Source organism: Kogia breviceps, chromosome X (assembly GCF_026419965.1).
Source record: "Kogia breviceps isolate mKogBre1 chromosome X, mKogBre1 haplotype 1, whole genome shotgun sequence".
Classification (NCBI taxonomy): Eukaryota; Metazoa; Chordata; class Mammalia; order Artiodactyla; family Physeteridae; genus Kogia; species Kogia breviceps.
In genome coordinates, this window is record NC_081330.1 from 102,727,543 (window position 1) to 102,738,537 (window position 10,995).

The following is a 10,995-nucleotide window of genomic DNA, read 5'->3' on the forward strand; positions in this document are numbered from 1 at the left end:
CGGTCCGGGAAGATCCCACATGCCGCGGAGCGGCTGGGCCCGTGAGCCATGGCCACTGAGCCTGCGCGTCCGGAGCCTGTGCTCCTCAACGGAAGCGGCCACAACAGTGAGAGGCCCGCACCGGGAAAAAAAAAAAAAAAAAAAGTATTACAACGTTCTAAATGTTAAGCAAACGTAAACATGTCTCTCTTTAATGTCTAAATTGAAGTGCAATAAAAACCTCTCTGATTGTGTGACTGCATTGTTAGGAAATTTGGTTTGGAAACTTTTGGAGACTAATAAATTACTGGCCGAAATGCTCATTATCCATTATGTTGTCACCTGAAACAGAGTCAATCAACTTCTTCAGCAAAGGAACAATGGGTAAACTAATAAAAGTACAGGTTTAGTCACCCCGTATTACAGCCAAGTGTGATCTCGTGAAACAACAGGTCTTAGAGTACATCAAAGTCAGCTATGCTCTTCAGTTCTTGCTTTGAAGCCAGCCTACCTTGGGAATACTCTTATCAGTAAACACAGACAATGGGTGTCTTTGTTTTCTCAAAGTTTGTATCACCAGTTGTATTAGCTAGGGCTGCCAGGACACAACGTACCAGAAACCAGATGGCTTAGAGAAACTGAAATGCATCGTCTCACAATTCTGGAGGCTGGAAGTTCAAAATCGAGGTATGGGACGGGTTGGTTCCTTGTGAGAGCTGTGAGGGAAGGATCTACTATGGCTTCCCTCCTGGACTTGCAGACACATCACACTGCTCTCTGTCTTCACGTCCACAGGATATTCTCCCTTTGTGCACGTCTACCTGCACGACCTCATCTTAACTTCAGTACATCTGCAAGTAACCTATTTTCAAATAAGGTCACATTCTGAGGTACTGGGGGTTAGGACTGCAACATATGATGTTGCAGGGGGACGGGGGGGGATGCAATTCAATCTCTGACACAAGTCTAGGACAGATTAACAATAAGGTAACTCGAGCAGTACATGAAGCAAGAGGGTAACGGTGTGAAAGAAACCTGTCTTTCAAACTATCGAGGAATAAACCTACCTAAGGAGACAAAAGACCTGTATGCAGAAAAGTATAAGACACTGATGACAGAAATTAAAGATGATACAAATAGGTGGAGAAATATACCATGTTCTTGGATTGGAAGAATCAACACTGTGAAAATGACTCTACTATGCAAAGCAATCTACAGATGCAATGCAATCCCTATCAAACTACCACTGGCATTTTTTACAGAACGAGAACAAAACATTTCACAATTTGTATGGAAACACAAAAGACCCCGAACAGCCAAAGCAATCTTGAGAAAGAAAAACGGAGCTGGAGGAATCAGGCTCCCCGACTTCAGACTACACTACAAGGCTACAGTCCTCAAGACAGTATGGTATTGGCACAAAAACAGAAATACAGATCAATGGAACAGGATAGAGAGCCCAGAGATAAACCCACACACATATGGTCACCTTATTTTTTGATAAAGGAGGCAAGGATATACAGTGGAGAAAAGACAGCCTCTTCAATAAGTGGTGCTGGGAAAACTGGACAGCTACCTGTAAAAGTATGAAATGAGAACACTCCCTAACACCACACACAAAAAATAAACTCAAAATGGGTTAACGACCTAAATGTAAGGACAGACACTCTCAGACTCTTAGAGGAAAACATAGGCAGAACACTCTAGGACATACATCGCAGCAAGATCCTTTTTGACCCATCTCCTAGAGAAATGGAAATAAAAACAAAAATAAACAAATGGGACCTAATGGAACTTAAAAGCTTTTGCACAGCAGAGGACACCACAAACAAGACCAAAAGACAACCCTCAGAATGGGAGAAAATAGTTGCAAATGAAGCAACTGACAAAGGATTAATCTCCAAAATTTACAGGCAGCTCAGGCAGCTCAATAACAAAAAAACAAACAACCCAATCCAAAGATGGGCAGAAGACCTAAATAGACATTTCTCCAAAGAAGATATACAGATGGCCAACAAACACATGAAAGAATGCTCAACATCACTCATCATTAGAGAAATGCAAATCAAAAGTACAATGAGATATCATCTCACACCGGTCAGACTGGCCATCATCAAAAACTCTAGAAACAACAAATGCTGGAGAGGGTGTGGAGAAAAGGGAACCCTCTTGCACTGCTGGTGGGAATGTAAATTGATGCAGCCACTACAGAGAACAGTATGGGGGTTCCTTAAAAAACTACAAATAGAACGACCATACGACCCCGCAATCCCACTACTGGGCATATACCCTGAGAAAACCATAATTCAAAAAGAGCCAGGTACCACAATGTTCACTGCAGCTCTATTTACGATAGCCAGGACATGGACGTATCCAAAGTGTCCATCAACAGATGAATGGATAAAGACGATGTGGCACATATATACAATGGAATATGACTCAGCCACGAAAAGAAATGAAACTGAGTTATTTGTAGTGAGGTGGAAAGACCTGGAGTCTGTCAAACAGAGTGAAGTAAGTCAGAAGGAGAAAAACAAATACCGCATGCTACCACATACATATGGAATCTAAGAAAAAAAAAATGTCATGAAGAGATTAGTGGTAGGACGGGAATAAAACACAGACCTACTAGAGCATGGACCTGAGGATATGGGGAGGGGGAAGGGTAAGCTGTGACGAAGTGAGAGAGTGGCAGGGACACATATACACTACTGAACGTAAAACAGATAGCTAGTGGGAAGCAGCCGCATAGCACAGGGAGATCAGCTCGGTGCTCTGTGACCACCTAGAGGGGTGGGATAGGGAGGGTGGGAGGCAGGGAGACGCTAGAGGGAAGAGATATGGGAACATATGTGTATGTATAACTGATTCACTTTGTTGTAAAGGAGGAACTAACACACCATTGTAAAGCAGTTATACTCCAATAAAGATGTTAAAAAAAAAATCAGTCTTTCAATGCAAGCTGCTCAATGAATTGCTGAAGTGGTGCCAACTCTCATCTATCAATCAAATTGAACTCTTGAACCAATAAGATAAAATACTTAGAGGACACGTTACGGTGGGCCTTTTCTGGCAGCTGCATCACAGAATCACAGTGCCGGTAAGAAAGATGGGCAGTAAACTCTGAACGGCAGCTTTTTTTTTTTTTATCGGTCTTTACCACACGATATAAGACTTGGGGGAAATGCGACACCAGTCTGAGAAGGAAAAAGAGTTGCCCGGTCAAGTTCATCCTGAACTCAAATCATCAAAGGGTCAATCTATTTCGGAGCAGAACTTGTGCCTGGTGTCAAAATTAGCACCATCTTCTGAATGGCTTTCCGATCTTGGACCTGCAGCCGTGACTAGACAGCTTGTTTCAGCGCACAGTTCTGATCTGGCTGAAGAAACCCACAGTGTTAACTGTCATCCACTGACTGGGGTCCTCTTCCTGAGGACAACATGACAGTTCCCTTCATGTTCTCACTTCCTATGGTGCTTCTGCAGGTTTTAGGTGTTCGTACTGAGGAGCTCCTTCAGGGATGTTCTTCTTGGACTTGAACGTATGAGAAGAACGGCTGCTGAAGAGGAAGCTCTTCTTCTTGAGGGTGAGGGTGGAGGTGGGGGAGGGAGAGGCCACTAGACTGCAGTGCAGTGAGGATTCAGAGGCAGCACTTGGGAATCGGGAGGGGTAGACGGGTCCTCAGTCTGCGGGCAGCAAAACCCAGGCTAGCGCCGCTCTGAGCAGGGGGTGAAACTCGGTGACAACGCCTGTGTTGCTTCCCCCACCTCCCCAGCCAGGAAAATGGACCCAGCTACATGGCACAAGAAAAGGCTTCACCTACATTGCCATTGTAATGTTGGATGCCAATCAAGTACCCAAACAAATAAATATATCCTTGTGAACTGTGCTAAATTATATGTATGAAGGGAAAGAAAGAAATTCTCCAAAGAACCCCAGTATCCACAGCTGCCAAATATGAACACGTGCTACAGGTCCCAAGGAGCAAATAAATGAGATAACGCACGGAAAGCACGTGGCACAGCATCCCATTCGGTTAAGTGCTCAATAATATGAGCTCTTTTGATATTACTGTGACTCTGCCCTGTAATTCCAGCCTCTAAGGTCTTCTGCACTGAAATGCTTGCCGATTTATAGTGATGCATTCTCCTCAGGAATTCACAGTCCATCATCATTGTCTACTACAGTCAAATCACCAACTTGTTAGTCTACCCTTCCATAAAGGAGAACGAAGTATATGCGGGTTCTGTGTCACAATACAAGCATGTATAGTTTCTCCCTCTGCACACTAATCACAGCGTTCTATTACCGCTATTGCCATCAGACAGCACTGACAGATTATGTGACATTATTGGTATTGTTTTCTGCCAGGACACTAGAAGTTATAACGTTTATATCATGCAAAGATCAGACTGACATCTAAATCATCCCTGCCAGTTTCCACCATCAGTCATTTACTTAGGTCTCTTCGTTTTTCCAGTCATCCTGCAAAGTCTTACTCGTCTGATTTCCTTCGGCCCGATGCCCACCTTTCCTCCACTCGGAAAGCATGCTTTGGCGCGTGACGCTGGGAGGGGGGCTGCTGTCACGGGCATCCTCTGTGCCACTGCAGGAGCACCCCTGTGTGAAAGGGGAGGGACCGGAGTGCCCCTCTCTGAGGAGGAAAGAATGGAGTTTCCCTCCAGAGTGGAAGGCGGGGTCAACCACGGGCTTGTGCAGAGGTGTGTCTCTCGGTCTCCTCTGCTGCCTGTCTACCTCCGCGCATGAATTTGCAGGCAATAAGCAGGTCGGAGAGCCGTGCGATTTAAAATTTTAGGCCTGCAGGGGCTAAGAAGTCCATTTTGTCAACCCCCTCAAAGCCCACTTAGATCCCTTCTGTAGCACCTTCCTATCAAGAGGCCATTCAAGTACATCCTTCCCCTTAGAAGAAGGAGCATTCCATCTATTCGAGGAGCACTTTATGAGGAATTTTAGGCGCTGCCTTAAATTAATTAAGGGGGATCAACATGTACTTGAAGACCTGTATAAACTGTCAAGCAGAAGTTCCATTTAGGGAAAGATTCTCCCGGTCTGTCCTAAAACTGAAGATGGGACTGTATCTCCTAGAGAATACTACTACTAAAGCAGTAAAAGGATGCTCATAGCTAAATTTATTAAAACTTTCATGAGTGTCACTCCTGCACGGTGAAAGGTAAAGTAAGCCCTTCGCGTTCCGACTCGTGTAAGCTCGGCGACGCACACACGCGGGACGTACCGTTATTCCCAGACGGGCAAGCTGAAGCTTGGAGAGGTTGCAAAGGCTGCTCAAGAAACTATGACGGAGGCCACACGATCACTGAGTTTTCCCCCAAATAATGCTGTCTATGTATATCCTCCTCTGTAGTTCACACACTTGTTTGGTTTACGTTATTTCCATATGACTTTCTTCCTCCCGTGATCACGAGTCTGCTCCAAACCTGTCTTCCCTGCCATCTACTTCGGCACCTTTCACCAGAGAAACTGGAAAGCGCTCTCTTTAGAATACTGCCTACATCTCAGAAACAAGGAATTGGAGTCTGGGCCTAAATGCTGCCTCCATAAGCTGTTCTGGGCCAAAGCAAGTTTGTTATCCAGGTAAATGGGGGTTTGGATAAAGAAGCCAACAGTCTCCGGTATTGCCAAGAAGCCCTCCACGTGGTTAGTAGCTAAGACCCTTCGCATAAACCCCTGTCCACATCCCCCTCTCCTCGCTGAAGTCACAGTGAAGCCAGGCGGAGCCGGCAGCGGCGAGGTTCCTTCCTGGCCGCTAGAGGCCAGCAAGCCACTGCCCAGAACGTCCTCCGAGCTGGAGTGCCCTGCTTTCTGACATCATGAGGCCGCTTCATTCAAATGCAGGAGGATGTCGCTAGAATGTTTCTAGAAGGAAAACGTCCCATGTATTTTCAGTGCATACTACTGAGAGGCCTCTAGTTTACAAGGCTTCGCGAGACTTCCCAGAATGTTCAGTCTTAAGGAAATTAAACAAGCAGAGAAAGTGTGTCTCCGTGGCGTCTGTCCCTCCACCTCTTCCAAAAGCCCTATGCTTTCCGTTTTATCATAATGCTTTATTTCCCCCACCCCCCTTGGCTACCTGGAACAAAACACAACATGAACCGTTCTCTTTTTTTCCCCTCTAACAATTTATTTTCTTAAAAGCAATAACGTCCCTCTCTCCTATTCTTCACTCCTCCTCGGGTTCACACCCTCTCTCCCCCTTTTTCTTTCCGTCGTGCACTCCTCTCTTCCCCCTCTCTGCTGCATTTCTAGGAGGAAATAAGCACTCCCTGACTAGATAATCCACTCTCACTGTTTCAACTGCCACCTGTGAGCTGATGCCTTATAGCTCTGGTATCTCTGGCTGACACCTCTCCTGCAAGCCTCAGAGGTCTAGTTCTCACTGACTGTCAAGACATCGGCCCAAGGGTGGGTCCCCAGGACGGCGGCTCGACCAGAATGAACACTAGACGGCACTGTGTGAAATAATCCCAACAACCACAAACATATTTGCAAATATTTGCATATGTAGAGAATACCTGTGAAACGATACACAAGAGACCAATAAAGGGGGCAGGCAGCCCCCAGCGCTGGGAGCACTACAGCCAGGGGACAAGGCTGGAGAAAGACTCACTGTTCTCTACGTGCCTTTCAGACCCTTTGGGTTTCATATAATGCGCACGGATGATTACCTATTAAACGGTAAAGGGAATTATATAAACATTTCAATGTTTACACCTTCTGGAGTTTTACCGAGCCCATTGCTCTCCTTCTGCCACGTGCTCCCCGGGTAGATAAATGGACTCTCGGTTTCGGATACCAGCCGTGAGCTGGTGACGCCCAGACCTGTTATCTCTGGCCCACACCCCTCCTGCCAGCTTCAAAGTTCCGCTCCCCACCGTCAGACATTTGTCCGTGGGTGTGTCAGCAGAACCTCAAACCCAACGCCTCCTGCGCCCCGTTCACCGTCTTCCAGCTACCTGACCTCGAGGAAGCCCCTCTGTCAATCCTGCTGAATTGAAGGACGGCCCTGCCGCTGCCCCTCCTGAGCTGTCGGTCCCAGCTGCCAACAGCCGCGGTCCCGCCCTGCACCCACCAGAACTGGGGGTCGTTCCTTCCCTGCCCAGATCCACCCAACCAGCCAGCCAAACAGGCGCCGCCCCCCCGCCCGCCCCTCCACCCCCTCAAATATCCCTCAGATTCAGCCCATCCTCCCCATTTCTATTACCCTCCTGTAGTAGGCCCTTATCATCTCTTTCCTGGGCTTCCATGCTCCCTCCCCATCTGACTTTCTTCTTCCAGGTCTGTGCTTTTCAAAGTCCCCCCCCACACACACACACACAACTGCCTGAGTCACGCACGTAAGTGTAATTGTTTTTTCTTTTTTTGCTGCACCGCGCGGCTTGCAGGATCTTAGCTCCCCGACCAGGAACAGAACCCGGGCCCCCTGCAGTGGGAACATGGAGTCCTAACCACTGGACAAATTCCCTGGTGGTTTTTAAATTAATTTTTTTTTTTGTAAGTGTAAGTCTAACAGCATCGCTCCTGGCTCACCCCTGGGGGGCTCCTGTACCAGATGAGGAGGCCCCAACACAGCACTGCACTGTGACCTTGTCCCTCCCCGCTTGGCCCTGTCCTTCCCCACCTGGCCTTGCCGACCTGTCCGGCTTCATCTCCTCCCATTTCTGGACTTATTACAGAAGTCGCGCAACTGTTTGCAGTTTCCCAAGCATCCTGTGCTGTTCCTCCCTGACACCACTGTTTATGCTCCTCGCTCAGCTTGGAATGCCCCCTCCTGAGCCCCTACGGCTTCCCTTCATCTCGGCCATCTCCTCACCATCACGTGAGACTCACACAAAGACCTAAGGAAGGAACGTGGGATAAAGACGTCCTGAGATGGCGAACACCAAAAACCGTGAGCCTCGGGCCCAGTCGTGACATCACTGACAAGGGAAAGCAAAAGGATCGTGATCTCCAGCTAGCCTGATTCAGCGGTGTAAGTAACCGATCTAGAATTTCTTTGAAAACAACATTAACAATCTTGCATGACCACTGGAAGAAATGAAAAGGAGCAAGAGACAACTCAAGTGTAGGCTGCGTCATGTCTGACCACCCAACCACAAGACATATGAAAGGTACTGAGTAGGTACTAAGACTCCACGGAGTCCCCTGTTGTCATATAACATCTGCCAACGACTTTAATTAACTTTACACTTCACAGTGAGTCATCTACCTTCAGCATTTACCCTCCTTTTAGACGTGGGAACGCGCTAACGAATTTGCTGGGCAGGCAGCAGAATGAAGATGTGTTTTTGCCTCTCATAAAGGCTCCTTTTACATTTCTAGGGTCATATCTTGAGTTTCAGGGCAAGTCTGAGTTCACTTAGTGCAGAGAAAAACAGGTCAGCATCTGGATAATACAGATTTAAGTCATAAAACAAAAGCACCTTGAGTCTTGGTGTAAGCCTGCAGTGATAAAGATGCAGAGTGGGGAAATTCCCAACATCCCAGGGGTCTCCATTAAATAAAACCGGGGCTGAGTCATCAGTGCGGATGAGGGAGAGAGATGCAGATCAGAAGCATTTGAGATTTTTACATCTCACTAAGGTCACTAAGTAGCCCAACCTCACCAGAGACACTATCAGGAAAATTCAGAGTCTGGCTTAGCTTTTGCCTCACCTTTGCGGGCCGCGCATGCCAAGATCAGCGAATGGACAACAGAAGAATATTAACCACAAAGAGCACCTGTGTGCTGCAGTTAAAATAAACTCAGCTTCATTTCAATTCGTTCATTCATTCGTTCAACAATATTTAATTCGTCCGTTCATTCATTCAACAATAATATGTATTGAATGCTATGTGCAAGAATTTGGAGTGAGGTCACTCTAAAGAGAGTGATGACATATCCGTGAAACACGTCTACATTAGCCAGTCTCTATTTTCCAAGGGAATCTGTGGAGAGGTGTTGTGAATAAGAAGAAGTAACGGAATTAAATCGCATATCTAGTCAGGAGTGGGGGTATCCAAGTCCCTCTTCTCTGCTCTCATGTGAAGGTTAAGTTACAGCTACAGAATAAAGGAACACAAAACATACACAGATGGGTATGGTGCCATACATCCAAAGGATCTGGGACAATCTCAATTTTAATATCCTTTTCCCTTATCTCGAAGAGCATGCTTGTATTTGCCACATCACACAGCCCAATCTGGACTTGGGAAGTACAGCTAGGTTGGCAGACATAGAGAGAGGGCATCTCATGACCTGCTGGTCCCGTGAGGAGAAGGACAAAAAGAGAGCAAAGGAAAGCCTCCCTAAGAAATACTGAATTGGAGGATCATGAAGGCAAAGATATGGATGGCTCTGAACACGGGAGAAGGCGGAGCTAAGGACCTGGACAGGCTGCTCTCAAGAGTGGGGCTCCGCAGAAACATTTCTTTGGTGTTGAGAAAAAGGTGGTGAAAACGGAAAATAATAGAAAGAGAGAATGAAGGAAGCTCCTTCTGAACTTTTCTTGAAGGTCAAGATAATTTGATAATTTACACAAAGACTTGCATTAACTCCATCTTCCCCATTCTGGAGCTCTAATAAGCGCTGGTATAATTTTTTCCTTCTTCCAGAGAACAGACCCCACTAAATCTTGGAAAATGGTCACAGGTATTTTTTAGTGTAATACAGGTATTGCTGAAACACAAAGAGATAAGCTTGGTTATACAGGGAAACCTAGTCATTACAAGGATTTCTTTCGAGGTTAGATATATTCTGGGACTATCGGCCGGGTCTGGGGATGGACTGCAGATGATATTTCTACAGACCAACTCTTCCTCATTCCCTCGTCCAAGGTCGAGTAGTGGGCTATTCTGAGTCAGAAAATCTGGATTGGAACCTGGTTCTGCCATTTGCTGACTGCTAGAGCTGAGACGAGAAACGTTAAGCTCTTTGAGCCTGATATTCATCATTCACAGAAGGGAAACAAGTCCTTCCTTGAAGAGATTTTAGAAAGTTTAAACCACCTAAAAATACAGTAAAGTGCTCAGAACATGATAAAAAGATACCTAAGTGACAGTTACCAGTACTCTTTACTAACCCTCCCTCTGGCCTGTTTGCCATGGTACGGGAGGGAGAGGGTTCTAAAAACAAACAAGGAGGAACACCTGACCAATGAGCTAAAAAATATATTACACAATGGTAGGAGAACTGACTTTCAATAATCACATACTAGAAATCTTCGTTACACCTGGGGAACACCAAATTCTATTTAAAATGCCAATCTCAACTGTTTCTGCTATTTGACTTTGACCTTTCTAATAAAGACTTCGCATAAGTAGCTAGAATGACAATCTTCAGTAAAGGGGATAGAAGTGTTTTACCTACCAAGTTCTTTATTGCCTAAGTCTTACAGATGGGGCCAGAGATAAAGGTACCATTAAAACTAACAAACAGGATGTTCAGTATTACCTCCTGGATATTACTTGTGTGATATTCTTCCTGTAATCTCATCTTAGGTTGTCACCAAATGTTTCCTGAATCCCCATCAAATATCCATGCTGTGCTAGGTACTAACAGGGACACAATGATGCTTACAGCACAGGCTTTGCCCCGAAGGCGCTCATCATCTGGCGAGAGGGAGGCAGTGGTAGTTAACTGACGAAAAGGCCAGCTGTTGAAGAGCTTTCTGAAAAATGTGCGAGGCGTTCTGGGAATATAAGCCAAAGGTAGGTTGCTTCCAACTGCAGACATCTGGGCGGGTTCTCTAGGGAATTATGTGAACGAGGTCATGGAGGACGGGCAGGACTCCATGGTCAGAATGGCAGTAAGGGATGGGGTTAGCAGCAAGGCTGAGGAGCAAGCTTGAGCTTGACCCAGAAAGTGGATGAGAGCAGGATGCATTCAGAAACGGTAGCTACAACAGCATGGAGTTGTGTAAGAACGCAGGGAGTAAAGAAGACAGAGTAGAAAAGGCAGGTCAGGGGAAGACTGTGGGAGGTTTTCAATGGCCAGCTGA

The 10,995-nt window shown here is 46.2% G+C and overlaps 1 pseudogene; it reads right to left on the reverse strand.

Annotated features, from left to right (window-relative positions):
• Nucleotides 1-2,923: 2,923 nt before the first annotated feature.
• LOC131748174 (MOB kinase activator 1A pseudogene) lies at nucleotides 2,924-10,730 on the reverse strand (annotated as a pseudogene).
• Between the last annotated feature and the right edge of the window lie 265 nt (nucleotides 10,731-10,995).